The sequence below is a fragment of the Rhodnius prolixus genome, unplaced genomic scaffold, assembly GCF_049639745.1.
Source record: "Rhodnius prolixus isolate KJV_2025 unplaced genomic scaffold, Rpr scaffold_1, whole genome shotgun sequence".
In the NCBI taxonomy this organism is placed as follows: Eukaryota; Metazoa; Arthropoda; class Insecta; order Hemiptera; family Reduviidae; genus Rhodnius; species Rhodnius prolixus.
Window position 1 is genome coordinate 8,213,150 of NW_027411581.1, and position 19,795 is coordinate 8,232,944.

General features: G+C 34.0%; 1 protein-coding gene across 9 annotated transcripts in view; it reads right to left on the reverse strand.

The window, feature by feature from the left end:
- The window catches only part of LOC141460049 (uncharacterized), a 68,185-nt gene that overhangs the window by 2,503 nt on the left and 45,887 nt on the right, over positions 1-19,795 (reverse strand). For 7 of the 9 annotated variants that reach the window (XR_012461841.1, XR_012461823.1, XR_012461806.1 and 4 more), the window contains 3 exons: positions 9,620-9,682; positions 8,098-8,201; positions 2,407-2,472 (listed from right to left, as the gene is read on the reverse strand). The gene's annotated coding sequence lies outside the window, so the exon portion shown is untranslated. Of the gene's footprint in view, positions 1-712; positions 849-2,406; positions 2,473-8,097; positions 8,202-8,965; positions 9,088-9,619; positions 9,683-19,795 lie in introns of those variants that run through there. The other 2 variants (XM_074139909.1, XR_012461842.1) reach the window with 2 other exon arrangements.

Genomic DNA, 19,795 nt, shown 5'->3' on the forward strand with positions numbered 1-19,795 from the left:
TAAAGAAAATATAAGTTCGCAATTAACACGTGATGATAAATACAAATTAAATCAAAATTGGATTCAACGGTTAAAAAACCAATAACAGATCTTTCAATACATATTAACGTTTTGCACTGCGTTTTGACGAAAATGTGTGCTGTTACCATCTCTCAAACAGGATGAAAATAAATATAATTTATGTAAAATTTGACTTTTTTATTATAGGAATCTTTAGAAATTTAAGTTTTGAATACAAATCTGAAAATATTAGAGAAGTTGTATGGAAACTACATGTTCAACTCATCGAAGGCTACTGCTACTGAAAACTTATTTTAATGTAATGCAGGGACTACACTAATAAAGGTAACATCACTGTTACAATGTTGTTACAAGAGCCTTTGTAAAATTAAAAGCCAAATGATACCCTTTGTGTTATTCGTTTAAGAACTTTCAAGTTTACTGTAATTTCCAGCTATTATTCAAATAACTCTCATTTCTATTCACTAAAATGCCGTGCTCACTAAAACATTACTAGAAACAATTTTTCAACCTCAAATCAAACCTTGTTCCTTCGATAGGGGGAGAGAATTTTTTTAATCCTGACAGCTACATATAAATGTAGCATAGTTACAAATTAAATAGTGTTTATGCAATTAGATTTTGCAAAACCAAGGGTATCTTATCCAAATGATATCATTATTATCCACAAGCCATATGAAGTAGAAGTTACCTGGTGACCTGCAACCGCTTAACGCATTAATGCAATTAAATACAAAATTCCATGTTAATAGATTTCTAACTGGCTGTTGTCATAAATTGGTTTCTGGGTACTTGGTTATCTGACCCTTTCTTCACCCTATAAAAACCTGTCACCTTCGGATAAGTAAAAGAAAACACTGCGAGCCTCAACAATTTTTTTTTGTAGACAAAACATAAATTAAGTTAAACAAGAAAACTGAGAAAAACTTGCACTTCTCAGATAAACTAAATTGAAAATTACGCTCCATTTTCATGAAACTTGATAGAAGATTTCAATTTCAGATCAAATTATAATAAATGAGGATGATCTTAAATAAGTAAAAATAAAAAAAAAAACTGAGAACTTACCCAAGGAAATAATCAATCATGTCAAACTAGAATTTTATGAAGTAGAAGTAGAGCATAGAACCTCTATAAAGTCAAGGATAACCAAAACTTACAACAGATATAACTTCTTCAAAACGAGCAGAATTGTAGGTTTACATGAAGCAGGTATCTACTTCTCAGATCGTGGATCGTTTAGCCCAAAACCATTATTCCGAGCAAAGAATCAAATCTAGAGGAAAGTCTAATCCAGAATTTTACACATTAAATTACGAGTAGAGTTTTGGCTAACGTTCGACTAAGATTTATTTTCCTTGATCTTATTTCAAGAAAAAAGTGTTGGATTATGTCAACACTGGTAATCTAGTGTAAGCTAAAGTGCAAGTTTGAGTTCATAGAACTATAAGTGATCTATTTAGTTCGAAAAAACATAAATTTGGAATAACTATATCTTACATTTATAAGAAGAAGGTAGATCACCTCCGTTTCAAATATCTCTAATCTGAAATGAACGATTCTATTTCTTGAGTACTCTTAAAGGGTTAAAGTTGTTGCAAAAATAGATTTTGAAGAAAATTTCACAACCAAAAATATCTTTTTTCTCAATGGACTTTTCACCTTCTCGAAAATGGCAGTTAGGCTTTTCTGTTAACTTCCACACAGATTTATAAATGTTTAATAATTTACTTAGTTTTAGAGTAGTTCACGGAGGCTCCCCTGTAAGTTGGCCATTGCCAAAAAAATTCACCTCAGCAGCATAGTTCCAATTCCACATTAAAGCAGGATAGAAATTCGTTAAAACTATAAAATATTGGAACATTATCGATCAATTGTTGTTCATTCTTTTAGGTGACTGATTCACAGTTTCAATAGGATGAAAAAATAATTGCCATTTCAGTCGTGATACATTTATTCTACCGAGCTTTCGTCCATGAACCGACAAGACAGAAGACACACCAACCCTGTATTGTAAAAATATTACTTTGTAAACTAGCCCTGAAGATGACCTAGTCCCTAGGCCGAAAGCTAGGCAGAATAAATGTAACACGACTGAAATGGCAATTATTTTTTAATCTTATTATCGATCAACTAATCGAAAGAGAAAGAAATTCATACGATATAAAAGACCTTGGAAGAGAAAGAAAACGAAAACAATCGAGCTGAATTTATTGGATGTCCTGCGGAAGGTTATGTTATATCATCTCAAGGTTGTTTTTTAAAATGATTGTGTAATCTCAAAATGCCAAGCTAGCTGTACAAGAATTTGTCTTTTCTTTTTCTTTTTTTATTTTATTTAAATTGCAAATTTTTTTGATTTTGTTACATAAGTTACATACATACCTAAAAATGTTTCTTTTTGTTTAGTAAAATCGTTTTTATTTTATCACAGCACCAAGCCATTTTGAACTGAAAAAGAAATAAATAAATATATAAATAACAAACAAATCTAAAGTTAATCAATGATATTTTCTTACCTTTTAAGGTTGTTTAATTTTTGCATGCACAAGTTCACAGGAAAGTAATGGATTTGAATTTTACTTTCACATGTTGTGGAGAAAGTAGATGAAATGTAAAGCGTTTGTAACGTCAAGATTTTACCACGATTTGCTAAATTATTGATATTATTCCTGGTGTTTTGTTTTGGATTAAACTGCTCTCTGAACATAATAAGTAATGTCGAGCTTTACGGTATACAATGCCGGTTTTTTTTTTCTGTTTTGTTTTTGGTCACCCTGGCAACCATTATTACTAACATTCGGAAGGAAGGGTTCAGCATTTTTCAGATTTAATCCTCCCACCAACAACAACCTTAGGGTAAAGCGTCCCAAGTTTTTCCAACTTTCTATTTTCAATTCCTAAACCCAATTTTCTTAACCCAAAGCTGTCCATCATAAGATCTGCTGGTGTTTTCCTCCCCCTTCCCCCTCACACAGCTTCCACCAGGGGCCGCAAATCACACTGAGATAACTTCTTAGATCAACAGACCCATAAAGGATAAAGGGATGTAACCAGGTGTCCGTGAAGGGTGCTGTGAAAGAGCCAATATCATCACAGCTAGCTATCAATCTTGCAAGGACCACTCAAGCAGTAATTTACTTGCACTCAACACAAAGCGCTAATGGCGATTAATCAGAATAAATGCTGCGAAGCTGTCTACACAAACACAAGTCTCTCTTTCTCGCAAAATATAGTTCAAGATTAGGGTTGCCTTACAAGATGAAGGATTTGTTAGAAACATACGTCCCCAAATGTATTTAGGAAGAATATAGAGTATTCCACCCCAGAAGTCATATTTAAGCTTGTACACAGTGTATATAACGTATATGTGTGAATTTGTTATGGGATAGTTTTCATTAGTGTGAATGAATTTGCGAGAAAGGATGCAATCGTTAAAGGCGCTAATGATCCTGACAATTGATGCGCCGAAACAGAAATTCAAGGTAACTTTATTTGAGGCGGTTCTCAGTTAATTACAACCTCTAGTTCCAGTTTAAAGACCAGTTCAATTTTAAAAAGACTTGTCTTTAAGACAAGTTTGGTCTTAAAGACTTCCTTTTTTTTAGTAAACTATTTTGCCAATAGTTTCTCTGCAAAAAGGCTGTGGCGATAATACAGTATAATTACTGTTAACGTCGAAGTTTCGTTCAGTTGAGAGAGAGAAGATATCTAAATTAGATCAGAAAGGCTTGTCACGGAGAGCTTTTAGAGGTTTCAGAACATTTGTCAGTGTGTGTGTGTGCCCACGTGTGTTGGACGAATCTTCTTCCACTACCACATTGTCTTCCATTAGTTCAGTTTCCCTCACGTGTTCATGCACCTCCAGCTGCTCTCTTTGTTGGAAATTCTTTTTACTACGGCCATACTTTCTCTCTTATAAACTACACGAAACATTTTGTTGTTTAGAATTGTTAAACAGTTTTGTAGCATTTATTTATTAACATGCCATGTCTCTAGTGATTTCCATTACGTTGTCTTTTACTGATATCTCTATTTTAGGCAAGGATTCCCTCTTATTTATTTAAGAAATATGGGAAGACTCAGGAGAAACCTCCGGGAGGTTTCTAAAGGAGAAAATATGTTCTCCCCCAAACACCTCATGATTTCCTAGGAACCTGAATCTTCCATGAATGATGGAATTTACAGTTTTCTTGAGAGGTATGTTGGAGTTTCCTACATCTCCCCACAGAATGAGCAGGTGCGATTGCGTTCCAGGCCAAGCTTTGGAAAAGCGAGATACGCCTCAGATCTCTTACAAGAATAATCGCTTAGAAAAGGTCTTAGACCAGGAAAGATGGTTCGCTGGTTCCTCCACTTCCTCTTTGGTACTCATCTTTGCCAATCTCATTCTTGGCAAAGTTCTACCTCTTTGAACATTCCATTTTGCTCCATTAAATCCGCTGCTATCAGTATCCCCTTTCCCCTGCCCCTTTCTGACAGAGAGAAACGCATTTAAGAATTTTTTTTTTTCAGCTGACCTCACTCAAAATATGTACAGCCCATGAAATAAATATAAATTTCTAAAATTTGGCACGATTACAATACTGCCCGCCACTTACTCGAAGCGAAAGAAACGTAAAGGATTATTTACGTTTAAACGAATAAAACAAAAACTGTCCAGCAGATCGGCATAATAACTTAAAATAAGCTTCCACTAAATAAATATAAAAATTTAAAAACATTAATATTCAGAAATAATTTAAAGTTCTTTCATAAACTATTGAAAATCAACATCAATAAACATAAACGTCTCACCTGTTCGAAAACGTGTTTTTTTTTTAAAAAATAATTAGTTCAGCAAATAAATATTTCCTGAACATTTACTTTAAAAGCAATCTAGAAATATTTTTAAAATGATACAGAAATAGTTGATCAAAATTATTTTCATAATTAAACGTTAAAAACTGAATTTTAAATGCACGTAATATGGTGAACACCTGCATATGTAAATCTAATGTTATTACTTGAAATACTTCCTGTATAATTATTGGCTTATTTGATTTGATTGGTGCTAGCAGTTGTTAGGTTCAGATAATCTCCCTACAGTTTGCATGGAGGAAGGAAGAACTGTGATCGTGGCAAAACTTAGGAAAACATTTGTATCCCAGAATGTATTCTCATTGAGAAGTGAAGTGGTTTGAATTTCGAAACGCCATCTTATTATACTTTCAACAGTATTCGTGAGTTTTGAGCAAATTTTTTCGATCATTGTTCAACATTGGTTAGGACAAGACTGGATTTTTCAAAGAATTTCCAGCATGGAACCATGGTTAAGGTTCCAATCTGGAATTAATCGACAGAGAAGGAAGGTTCCTATTGCAAAACAATACTAGCCCACTTGTTTCAAATATCACTATCCAGAAAACTGTGCTGATCTTGGAACTTATGGATCCATTAGTTGAGGATAGGAATTCTGGCTTCACTCAACTTTCCTCTAGCCAAATGATTTTCATTTTTTCAAGCATCAGGATAGCTTTCTTGATGGTAGAACGGTGCAATGCAAAGAGAAGCTTGCTAAAAGACCCAATTTTTCAAGTGTTGGGATAAATCGACTTGTTTCTATTTGCAAAGATGTGCTGATAATGTGAATGGTTCCTTATTTTGGCCAAATTGAACAATTATCAGAAAGTTATACAATTTTAATGAATACATTCTGAAAGCCCTTCCAACTAAATGCAGTATACATCAGAATAATTGTAAATTTGTAAAACATTAACAATTTATAGATTTTGTTTCTGAATTTTTACCTTCTTCTAAATTTCTCGGTCGACCTAATTACCTAGCATAACTTTTAACAATCCCTAGTCTAAGTTAGGAGTATTTATTTGTACCTGTTAAATACTGTAACAGTTGCAGTACAAAATTAATGTTATAATTAACATTTGGTAGAAATGTTTTTACTCTTCGTCAAATTGCCGACTCGTTACGCTCAGGTTGGCTTACTTGAACTCGTGGGTAAAAACTTGTTATTATAATAACTATTTTCAAAGTTTTAAGATTGTTCGCATGTCTATCCCATGTCTACTTGGACTTTTGTGCACGTGTTACAAGAATTACTACGCATATTCGAGAAAAAAAAAATCGTCCACCTTTTTAAGATAATTATTCTACCTGAACAGATTTCTTTAACCCGAATACTAAATGTTGATTATATATTTTAAAATATTTAATAGCAAATTATTATTTATTTATTTATTTATTCAAATTTGTACAAAGGTAAAACCTGTTACAAATGGAGTTCTGCTACTTAGTACTATGACAAATATTCCTAATATAATATATTAATCACAACACAAAAAACCAAAAGCCGGAAACTTAAAATAAATTAAATAAAATTAAATAAACAGAAACTTAGACCATATCAAAAAGAAATTATAACTGATCACTCATTTAGAACAAAGGCTCTTAATTTCAATACATTTTCAAGAAACTTATAGATACGATATATTGTAAGTTCAAAAGGAGTATTAAAAAACAGATTTGTAAATTCAGAACTGGCATCGTTTTCTGCAGTTATATTTAATTGCTTTCTAAATAGCTTGTATAACGGACACTTTATAAATATATGTGTTAAAGTTTCAGGTTCGTTTAAATTACATAAAAGGCAAAGGTTTTTTGGATTAATTTTATAGGTAATTTTATTAAGTGTAAGTTTGATTTAATAGCAAATAGTTTATTGTTTTATTCTAAAAAAATTAGAGGTGTTTGGTGTGGCCCCTGACTAAATAATAATTTATTTTAATTATATGACCCGGACAGAAACACACATCAAGACAGACAAACAGAAGTGATTAGCTCCAGGATGAAGACAGATGTCACGCGATTTAATAATGAGCAAGTTCACCTCGATCTCACAGCAACAAACTATTCAGCCAATGGAACAGACGTTCCTTTCCATGATTAAAGTCAATGGACTTCTCAGTTCTGTTTCCTCTCTTTAATAATCATGAATGAATTTTCACTTTATCTGGTGGTAAATTGTTCAAACTCTGTCAGATCATTCATACGATTGATTGAAGTCGCGTCGCAAGGCCGTATTCTTCATAGACCTGAAGACGGCAATCAAAGCCGTCACCATTCTTGTGCCAGCTAACAAATTGCCAGCACCAAAATAAGAAAGAAAAGTCATATGATGGGCTAAGAGATCACATCACCAGGTACCTGGTATTACCAGATCACGACGTCTCAGACTGGCCGTGACATGCAAGAACAGGACCGTCATGCCAGAGTAGGGTCAAAAAGGTGTAAACCCAAAAAATATATTATGAAATTGGAAACCGCACGTTTCCGCCAATTTTCAGATTAATTGTCTAACTGGACAGGCTTCATCGAAGCAGGATCTGGTTTGCTGTTTGTTACGTGACAAGAATAAAATGACATTATTCAAAACACATGCCCATTATCGGTGCTCCATTTGTAAGTTATATTTAAAGTTGACTCTTCAACTCCCGCAGTCAGAGAAAAAAAAGCCTATATGGAATCATCACTTGACTATCAAACATTGAAGTTATTTATGAAGATGAGCTTTGACCGTAGTATAAGGAATGCCTAAAATGGAAACAAACTATCGAAATTACAAAGATTTCACCTTGTACTTCCTAACAATATAGCTTAGCACGACATCGTTACTATCTAGGAGAACTATTATTTATTTATAGAAAGAGGATGATGCTTCTTGTGGGCAGACAAAGACTGGAAAAGATCAATGGAAATAACCATCGCTTTCGTTTAGAATTTTAACGAGCAAACGTATTTTACGAGGGAAATTTATTAACATTTTATAGGCTCAAACAAATAAGTTTCTAAAAAAAAGAGAAAGAATATTTACTAAATTAGTCGTACAAGCCCACATCTTACCCAGCTATTTAGTCAATAGGATGTTGTCACACTGTTGGTTATGGATTCTTATGTAATCTACGAGAGTTTTTACTTGATCCAGATAAAGAAATAAAACTCCAGATTAGGGCAGTGTTAAGTGTAAAAATAAAACCAACAAAAAAAAAAGTAGATAAACTAGAAATGTATATTACTTACCCTTTTCAGCAGTCTTGTTTGTTGGTGGGTGTAGCGTAATAACATAAGTAGATACGTTGCATAAGTATGGGGGTGTAATTTCTTTCAGAATCTTGACATAAAACCTAAACATACAGTAATTCAAAAATCAACATATGTACATAACTTTTAGACTGACTCCAATAAAATAGTTTTGGGAATTAAACACTTCATCAGTACAATTTCCACGCTTCATTACACAAAAAGGTCATATTACTAAATTAAATTGCAAGAAACGAACACCCGCAATCCGTATAATCTAATTATTTGAACTGAACAAGAAGAAGGTATAAAGCAGGTTACAATAACTCCCAGATTTTAGAATAATCGATTATCTTTCAATTGTCGATTGTTAAATATAATTATTTTACTAATTCTTGCCGTGAATACAGTATTTTGAGCTCTTAGAAACTGAAAAAGTGTTTTTTAAAAATAAGTAATTTTTTAAACATGGATACGTTATTTGTGGAAATGTTTATGTTATTTATGGATATTTTTGTATTTATACTACTGCCAAGCTTTCAACCTATGGATATGTTATCATCAGCGTTAATATTTAAGAACTTTTGCAATTTGTTTTACATTGGAATTTATTTAAAAAGATTAGTGTCTTTCGTCCTGTATGATCAAGATCTAAACAGTTCTGTTCAAGACCTGACAGTTTAGACAGTCACAACCAAAGTCAGCAACCTTTAAGGCGAACACGCACAATATAAAACATATTGTAATTGTTCATAAGTCTAAGCCTTGATGATGAACTGGTTCATAGGTCGAAAGCGTAGCATTAATACAAATAAAAATAATCATGAAAGAAATTAGCAATAATCTTTCTTCCTCTTAGAATACTTACTTCAACAGGAAATATTACTGTAACAGTAAGAGAATGTAAAATACCTGCACAAGAGTGCAGCAACTCGAAAAACAGAGATTACACTATTATTAACTGATTTACACAAATGGAGTTTACAGCTGATGGCATCATTGCCATCATGATGAGCTTTGTTTAATTTTACTTAGGATATTATGAGTTTAAAGCACTTAATTAATTTTAGTGAAATTCTAAGAGTTTGGTCGCCATTATTTTTTTTTTAAGAGATGATCAATCAAATTAGAGAATTATAAGTATACAACAGTTTCTTTCCCAAGATTTGGAAAAGTGAAAACTCTTCTCTAAATTATCTAACACTCGTTCAAGTTTAGGTATTTTTTGATGAATGAAAGTGAAGAAAATCTCATTGTGTTGATTTTTTTTTTTGGTATGTACATTCTAATGTAAATCTAATTAAGAATTTGTGTAACCAATTAATTAGTGCAAACTGTGAATACCAAATTACAGCTCTTATTGTGTTTAATTTAGATTTTCTAAACACTAGAAAATGAGTCTAATTTATCTCTAATTTTAATTTAAACAGCACTTTCGCGGAGACTTCCAAGTGTAATTGAATTAATTAGGTGTTAATTTTATTAATTAAATAAAAATAATTTCGCAACAAGTTTTACTTACGAATCAGTAACATGGATTATTTCCGGTCGAGATGGATTTCTGGATGCACTCAGCGAGGAAATCCTGGAAAAAAAAAAAATAGAAATTAAATTTTCGATAGAAAACAGGCGCCCATGGAAGCAAAGCTTTTTGATATTAAATAATTGAATTGTAAGTAATACAGTTAAATGATATGATGGAGAAAAATTAATGAAAAATATCGGCAAAAGACTAATGGAAATCTCCGTATACAACACAAAAGATAGAAACCCAGAAAACATTTACTAGTTGGTAGCAAGACCACTAGACATACGATCGAAACTGACAAACAATAAGAAACTGATTTTTCAACGTACTTCTGAAATCGAACTGTGAGGGGCCATGCACTCCAAAAATTTTCGTTTTTAACTAAAAATTTTATTTTTGCCTCTCTGACCATCCCAATCTTCTAATTCATGGCATCTCTTTTTTTTATCCTTAACCAACAATCTGATGATACCGCAATTTTCTCGGCGATACAATTCAGTAAATAATGGCACATTTGATGATTCACCACTAGGTGATGATGACTGCCTTCAGGGCACTCTTTGACACCCATTTTCTTATTTTTGTTGTTGTTCTTCTTTTTCCCATGGTCCTACAGTCCTATAGTAGGACCTGGACCTCATTCATGAGAGTGCCACTCTTCCCTTCTTTGTCTTTTAGGCGCCATCTTCTAATACCTACCTTTCGCAGATCACTTTCTGCGTCATCCAACCATCTTATCCTGGGACGACCTCTACGTCTAGCCCATTTTCTTATTACAAAAATTTATTCTTGAAGTTATTAATTTCTGGGGCGGAGCAATGAAGCAACGGGATCTTTGCGCTCCTTAGGCCTTTGCAACGTCGAAGAAGTAGCCTATGCATTTGGACGCAGGCAGAGGTGCCTTTAAAAAAGTTGTGAACGCAGAGAACAGAGGTTGCATTCCTTTATTTGGAGAAGATTATACGAAACACGAGATATTTTAATTTTAGAAAAAAATTGTCATAAAAAATTTTACTTGGTAACAGAGATGCTAGCGCAGTCATGCGACAAGATAGGCGCTTATCTGCTAAAAAAAATGGCCACCCCAAAGAAGTAACATGTATATTGAATGTGCAAATATTTCAAACCTCCTGGCAGAGAAAAAAACAAAATGACATCAAACTCAGAAAGGTGCAGAAGAACCAGGACTCGAGAGAAACAGGATGTGGCTGTTAAAAGGCCAATATGTGAAGTCCATTCCAGATTACCTCTTATACAGTATTTATAGCATGATGAGGTATCTGAAGAATTATATCTCAGAGAGGTGGCAGAGTAGAGATGCCAGATGTGCCGGCGACTGGAGCAGGTCACAGCAGCTGAGATTTAAAGGGGTAAGCTGTAACTCCTGGTGCGGCGGGGAGGAACCAGCAACTCGTCCCGCCTTCCTTCGGTAACTGGTCGACCTGGTTCACCTTGGGCACTTAGCAGACAGCCCCAAATATTCCTCGTCTTCTTCCAAGAGGTCGTCTCCTCCTAACCACTCCCTTCCTCGTCAAAATAGGCTGGCATTTCCACTTCTTTTCCTCTGCTATCTACATTTGTTTGTCCTTCCCCACTTTCTTTCTCGTTTTGGACCTTTCTTCTTATTTTCCTACTGATCCTATTCAAGGAAGAATTTGCGCCAAAATTGTTTAGAAAACTGGTTTAAATTTATACCGCTTTAGTTAAATGGATATTCTGTTCTATTTCCTCTTAAAGGTCGTCATTTAATTACACTTTTTGCTACGCGTAAAAGGAAGTAATGCAGATTGTTGATACCGAGCTATCACCGGATAAGGCATGATTTGAAGATCACTGATCAAACAAAACACACTCAGACGACTTTTTCTCACTCAGTTATTTTGTCTTAATTATGACGCGCCATCGCCAAGAATGATGGCCATCAGATATGAATGCCTTCTTTAGGAGTCTCCGGACAATTTCCTTTCTTTACATAATTCTGTAAGCGATCCAACAAGATGAAGAAAACTGTTAAAAAGAGAAAAACAAAAATGCTAAAGCCAGCACGCCTTGAACTTGAACACGTGATTTGGGTACTTAACTCCACGCTTAAGTTGGGACCAGCTGAACCACCTCCTCAATTGTTGATCTTTCCACAAAATCTGACACCCTGTCTAGGAGAACATCCTTGATTGTGGATACTTCTACTTATTCCGGTCTGTAATTTTGAGATAAAAATGTTATTACCTTCTAGGAGCGTGCCTTTACCATTACTTGTAAACTCATAACAATAACGCTAACGAGAGAATACTGTCAGGAGGCCGGCAGTGCCCTAAGCAAGATGTGTGCATCAACATTCAGAAGTTGACTTAAAACAAAATAAATAAATAAATAAAAACTTCGCCCATTTTTTTAGAATTTATCTTACATATTTACTTATTAAGGTAGTAAGTGAAGTAATGCCAGGCGGCTTTACCTTCAACCACCAATTAGGTGTCGTGGACGGAGGCGACTAGCAAACATACTTTACTGTAAATTTCTTTTATTAACCATTAAAGAAAATCCAAGGGCTAGACTAGTACCGCAATACATCTTAGCTTTGCGGGACTAGCCTCTAACCGCTCGGCTAGCGTGGCGACTAGCAAACATACTTTACTGTAAATTTATTTTATTAACCATTAAATAAAATCCAAGGGCTAGACTAGTACCGCAATACATCTTAGCTTTGCGGGACTAGCCTCTAACCGCTCGGCTAGCGTGGCGACTAGCAAACATACTTTACTGTAAATTTATTTTATTAACCATTAAATAAAATCCAAGGGCTAGACTAGTACCGCAATACATCTTAGCTTTGCGGGTCTAGCCTCTAACCGCTCGGCTAGCGTGGCGACTAGCAAACATACTTTACTGTAAATTTATTTTATTAACCATTAAATAAAATCCAAGGGCTAGACTAGTACCGCAATACATCTTAGCTTTGCGGGTCTAGCCTCTAACCGCTCGGCTAGCGTGGCGACTAGCAAACATACTTTACTGTAAATTTATTTTATTAACCATTAAATAAAATCCAAGGGCTAGACTAGTACCGCAATACATCTTAGCTTTGCGGGTCTAGCCTCTAACCGCTCGGCTAGCGTGGCGACTAGCAAACATACTTTACTGTAAATTTATTTTATTAACCATTAAATAAAATCCAAGGGCTAGACTAGTACCGCAATACATCTTAGCTTTGCGGGTCTAGCCTCTAACCGCTCGGCTAGCGTGGCGACTAGCAAACATACTTTACTGTAAATTTATTTTATTAACCATTAAATAAAATCCAAGGGCTAGACTAGTACCGCAATACATCTTAGCTTTGCGGGTCTAGCCTCTAACCGCTCGGCTACCGTGGCGACTAGCAAACATACTTTACTGTAAATTTATTTTATTAACCATTAAATAAAATCCAAGGGCTAGACTAGTACCGCAATACATCTTAGCTTTGCGGGTCTAGCCTCTAACCGCTCGGCTACCGTGGCGCCTTACTTATTAGATGTAACTAAATGTTGAGAGAAATGTGATGTGAACACTCACACGACTTTCTCGAAATTCAAAATTCTCAAGGTCAATTACTTACCATTCCTTCAGAATCCTAATTTCTGAAGCATACTCCAACCCTCACTGTTTTCCCAGAACTGTTTTAAAATAGATTTTCCTAGAATTTGCTACGTAAGTACAATACAATAAGCCTTAATCCAGAACCCTATAACCACAAGCACATAAACGACTTTGCGGGGTTCATGCTCTTCATAAATTAAAAATGTTCAACGAGCATTATATTCTATCTAAACATTTTTGCTAGAAATAATAGTCTGAAAAGTTGTGAGAACATTTGAATGGTAGTATTACATCTAGGTCTAGGTGAAGCGCACAAATAGCACGTTAGAGGAAAGCGTGACGTCATTGAATCTTCTTGAAATCAATTTTTATGGCTAGAAATTTGTCGAACCAATGATTGATCGAGCTACAAATACATGTGGATAAGCAGGGAGTGGTGGGAAAGAAATTTAATCTGAAAAAATCCAGTAAGAGGCAATGAAAACAAATCTGCGATTTGATGTGGTGTTCATTGTAACATGAAGATTGATTAAATTGTAAATCACGCTGAGCTAAATCAATTATTTAAATCAATAGAATTTTAAATTTGTTGATGAGTTTAAGCACTAAATTATGAATATTAAATAATAAAAAGTGACTGGATAATGTCGGAAGCAGTTACTCACAGATCCTCCATCTACCTCCAGCAGGTAAGACTTCAATCTTTATAATTATTTCCTTACTGGAGATTTCCAGTTACCTTAGGGTATGTAATTATCAATGGGAGTTAATAAAACCAGCTCCCTTTCTACTACACATACGTCAGAGCTTAACTATTATTAACAAATGAAAACATATCCATTAAATAGATTCCCCACTCTCATTTAAGTTCCTACTAGTCTTAAATACAAATTTTTTTTTCTTTTTATAAAGACCGGCGGGTCTACAGGAAGCAGCCAAGGAATAAAAGAAAAAGGAAATGATGGTTAAAACTGTTATTAAAGCTTTTTAGATTTACAGATCACTCTGTCTAGAATTAATCACCATGTTATGTAACCTAGTAAGACTACTCTATTTTAAACTAACCATCAGAATTGACTATTTATGTTGTTAGATAATAAAACTTTAATACTAATTGTCTGTTTTAATTAGGCAACTTAATTATTTTAACATACTTTTAGATGTATTGTTACATTTACTTGCACAATTTATTGTTCACAAACTTCACTTATTGTTTCTTTTATTGACAATAAAATTCTCTATTGCATTGTTGAACGTCAGTAAAGACTAAAGAGTGTGTTCTAAATAATAAAATTCCAATAAACCTTTGTTTTCTTTTTTGAAACATTTTTGTTTATTGTTTGAGTCAATTTTAAATCCTAATGAATTGTTTTAATTTTAATGAATAGTATAAATTATTTTTTAATATTATTTTTTACTGTCAATTTTCTTTTATTATAGGATATTTCTTATTTTCCATTAAAGTTAAAGAAGCTGGTGCACTTACACGAATTTTTCTTATCGCTGTTTACGTCAATAGATTTTCTTAACATTTTTAAAAGTTTGTACTAAAAATTTGATCACTTACGTAAATATTGAAAATGATCTCTTTGAAAATGCTATTTTCTAACAAAACGCTTTAAAAACAAAAAAATATAAAAATCAATTCAGTAATAAAGGCACTTTCTGGTTGTCTGATTTTACACTCAAAAAAGGCTTATCTAGGGTGAGAGATCATGAAGCTAACGTCGTTTTAGACGTCCTGATGGACTATCAGGATGGGTTAATGAGCAAAAAAAAGAGTTTGAGCTGGGATTCTGTTGAATTGGGATGGCAAGATAGGCTTCTGTGGAAATTGAGGAATTGTGAATGGATAGATTTGGTGACAAAGGGGATATTTAGGTGTTTGCGAAGGATAATGTTAGGGTTATAAATAGGGAGCATTAACACTACGGCGGAGGACTTGGTTACGGTAGATTCTGGAGGGTTTGATGAATTTTCAAATTTATTAACAAAACTGAATTCAAATGTTTATATTACCTTAGTTTTTGTTATGTACAGATTGTAAATGTTGGTTTAACACAAATATGTTAATTAGATTAGCAAACGTGTAATACATTATTATGGCGGATGTGCAAATTAATTCTTAAGAACAGCGGTAATGAATAGATTTATTTTCGCGTAAAAACATCAGTTTGTACCAAAAGAAACGACATTAACTGGCTAAAACATAAATTCTCCACATCTTTATAGGTATATGTCTGGAACAGAGAGCTTCGCAGGGAAGATAGACCGAGGGTCTTTGCGAGAAAAATCATTCACCTTATTTGGAGCTATTTGCTGTGGCCCAGAAGGTGGAAAAGGAGCTAACCACCTATCAGTCCAATGGAGGCAAGTATTATCCACTTCTTGGCATATCTTGGCGTCCCTACAGGTGTATCAGTCCTTACAATATTGACTAACACCCCCAAATATTCACCAAATAGGCGCAAAACCTACTGGCGAACTCTAGCTCGTCACCATTAAAGACATCTTAATTCTCTGCACTCGCCCTAGCAATTTAAAGATTTCTCATAAGGAAAAGGTTTTTATAGCGATCCCACTCCTATTACCACGGTTTCATCTAAATTACACAGGATCCATTTTGAGCTATGACGTCTATTCACACAGTTTATTTGGAAACAATAATTTTCGAGGAATGTACAGGAAATGTGATGCAAGGCGTTTTATCCAAAACGTCAATTAATCATACTACCCGGTATGAATGTCGGAGCAAATGGTTGTATCTTTAGCCCAAGACATGTCTGGGGCTAGGCAATAGCTCAAAAATTGCAATCACCTACATTGCTGGAAACCATAACGGTAAAGTATAGAAAGAGGAAAAAAAAAGCCATGGTCACAAATGGTAAGGTGCCATAAATGGGGATGCATGAATACATACGGGACTGAAAACTGCATCTCTTAAGTGGCAACACTTCGTGATATATGTGACCTTAACATGGCGGTCAGGACGGTCTTAATTATGTCCAGTAACCTTCCTTCAGGAGGTGTTCCCATACCTTGGCCAGGAAATATTTTCATAATAGTTCATATTAACAACAATCGTTTCAAATAACTTCTCTAATTGGTGAACTTTTTCATTTTCAAGGTCATTTATTTTTTTTTTCAGTTTATTTATTGAAAAATTTACCACCAGCGTGAAAGTAATATAATAATAATAAATTTATTGCTTTAAAGTGATAAGAAACCTTACTTAGACAATATAATGGAAATCTTCAGCATCATAACATGTAGAAAAATGACAGTAATTATAATGAAATTTTGATTACTTAATTAATAATAATTCGAACACAAAAGCACAAAAGAGACAACAATAGTACATGTTTAAAGCCCTACAATAATATCGATCTTACTCTTAATCCCTCGATAGTATATTTACAAATATTGTTTGCCTTGATATCGTCTAAGCACAATAATTTTTCAAATTGGACTGTTAGAAACCTGCTCCTCTTGAAAATAAAATAGTAAGAATTTATTTCTCAGCCAGTCTAAAATTTTACATTCTGTAAAGAAATGACAAAGATCGTCCTTAGAACTAGCCTCATTACACAATTTACATTGGCTTTCAGGAAAAAATGTGTGTTTCAGTCCATTAATAAATAATCTAACAGATTTTTTAGAAGCTAGTCTAATTTGAGAAATAATTCTGGATTTGACTGATTTGTGGAATTGAATTCAGGTTTCTTGGCCATCCAATAAACTAATATTTCTGTAGAACAAATTAAAAGATGAATTTGTAGCAAAATCTATATCTTTGCTCAACAAGTGGTTACTGAATGCGCTAACACAGTCTTTATCATATTTTATAATATTATGGTCCTCACAGTTCCAAAGATGTTCTTTGCCAATAGTAGGCTAGATAACTTTTTAGTTGTAGATACGGTAAGGAAGGGCTGTCGGTAAGAGCTTTCAATCTTCGAAAGGCAATATAGTTTCGAGGTGATTTCAAAATCTGTAACCACCAACCAATCATTCTGGAGAACACTTTTAATTTTAAATGATGTCGCCCTGTCTCAAACCGAATTAGAGCATTCGGGGCATTTAAGGGCAAGTGTAACAGATATTTTAAGAATTTGGTTTGTCCTTTCTCAATGATATCGGTGTAGCTAGGGCCCCAAATTTCTAACATATACAGAAGTGGTGAAAGTAATATATGCAGGTTTGTGCTGGTAGCGCGTCGAAGAAGCTTGTTCCCGGCAATACAGAACTAATGGAACTGAACAGAAGCCGATTTTATTACCGGAAGCCACGTAAGGCTACTTTAGCCTATCAGCGTATTTCCTCACACGTCCAATAATTGGAAGGTGGCGCCAACATAGAAGAGTTTCATCAGTAAATAATATGAGGCCTATTAAATACTAAGCATGAAACTAGTTATCATAATAACGACAAACAGCTGATACGGTTGATGGACATTAATTTTTAAATTTAAGATGTTGTAGATAAATTTGATGATAAAAGATGTCAAAATTTATACAAAAACAAAACGATGACGCCTGATGTATATTATACAGGGTGTCCCAAGCTATATGGATAACGACTTTTTCTCGGAAACTAAGATAGCTAGAAAAAAACTAAAAAATACGTGTTCCCTTAGTTTTTTGTTAGGAATCCAAATTTAATTTGTAAATTTTTTTCGGTGCTTCCAGAAGCGAGATACAGGCACCAACTTCATTTTTTCAAATGGGAAGGTGCAGTTTTTATTTCAGAAATAGATTCCTCTATTTTTTTAAAGAAAAATTTACTTGAACGGTTTTTTTCTGTGAGCGATATTTTAGAAGTTATGAATGAAAATATGATACTTATAAGAAACGTCAAAATGATAATATTATAACGGTTTTTTTGATTGAATAAGAAGAAAAGTACTATTTTATTATAAATTTTACTCCTCATTCATATTACAGATCATGCTCGAAATGGCCTCCACCATTAGAGATGCATAGACATGCTCTTTCCTGCCAATTGTCCCTTACTGCCAAAGAAATAGATTCGGCTTTAGCCGAGTTACAGGCACACTATTATTCTCTGCTTTAGTAAGAGGATGCAATACCGGCAATTCTGGTATCCCCAAAAGAAATAGTCCATAGGTGTCAAATCCGGTGAACGAGGTGGCCACTGAATAGCTCGATATGATACCATCAGGCATGTAAAGAGATATCTTGATAGGCCATTTGATGGGCGTGTTATATCGACACGGGGAACGATTCAGTGATCACCTCGTTCACCGGACTTGACACCTATGGACTATTTCCTTTGGGGATACCTGAAAAACAAGGTGATTATCCCATATCTTTTTTCTTTCTTTCCTTATTTCTGCTTACCTAAAAGCATTTCTAAATCTAGGTGCATCAGAATCAAGCCGCAATCGCATCTGTAGATGTACTAAAGCAGAGAATAATAGATACCTTCAACTGTAATATTAATGAGGAGTAAAATTTATAATAAAATAGTACTTTTCTTCTTATTCAATCAAAAAACCGTTATAATATTATTTTGACATTTCTTATAAGAATCATGTTTTCATTCATAACTTCTAAAATATCGCTCACAGAAAAAAACCGTTCAAGTAAATTTTTCTTTAAAAAAAATAGAGGAATCTATTTCTGAAATAAAAACTGCACCTTCCCATTTGAAAAAATGAAGTTGGTGCCTGTATCTCGCTTCTGGAAGCACCGAAAAAAATTTACAAAGTAAATTTGGATTTCTAACAAAAAACTAAGGGAACACGTATTTTTTAGTTTTTTTCTAGCTGTCTTAGTTTCCGAGAAAAAGTCGTTATCCATATAGCTTGGGACACCCTGTATAGTCAGCATAGTTTCAAGATGTGAAAGTATCGAGTAGAGATAGTTTCTAAAGCGATACAATACACGAGTGTTATCGAAGATTAGATATGAGAAAATAAGGCTCAGAACTTTAATTGAAATGTGATGTCTCGCAAACCGTTAATTAATCGAATTATTTTTTTAAAAAAAGCATTGACCATTAATCGGAAGGTTTGGAAAGTATTTAAAATTATAAAATTAAATAATAAACCATTGTTATGAATGTCTAATGTAGAAGTAAATTAGCATTAAACCAAATAATCTAATTTCACAGCAATTATTTGGAAATTGTAGAACGCCAGACGGGAGAAGTTATGCTAAATGCAGGTATGCAGACAGTAATGCTCAAAAAGAAAAGTGTAAAACTATTTCCAGGAATAAAGGGGAGCTATATCCTGTAGTAATGTAAATAATACTTATGTACAAATTTACATAAACGTTGGCCACTTTAACTTACTTAATATTAATAATAATATTACAGAAAAAAAAGAACATAATGTTGCGTAGATAATATGTAAATAATAGAGTGGCTTGGAATGCAGCCTTGACCGCTCCGAACTTCAATAAATGTGTCCTTTCTACTGGTACGAGGATTGGTGCCCTCCACTTTTCGAATACATAACCGCCGTTTTGAAAGGCAAAAGCTAGCGACGAGAATCTTGTGGTACAGTCATCATAATAGTTGTTACATTACAACAACATGGCAAAGAATCATAGGGGTACCCGACGAAGA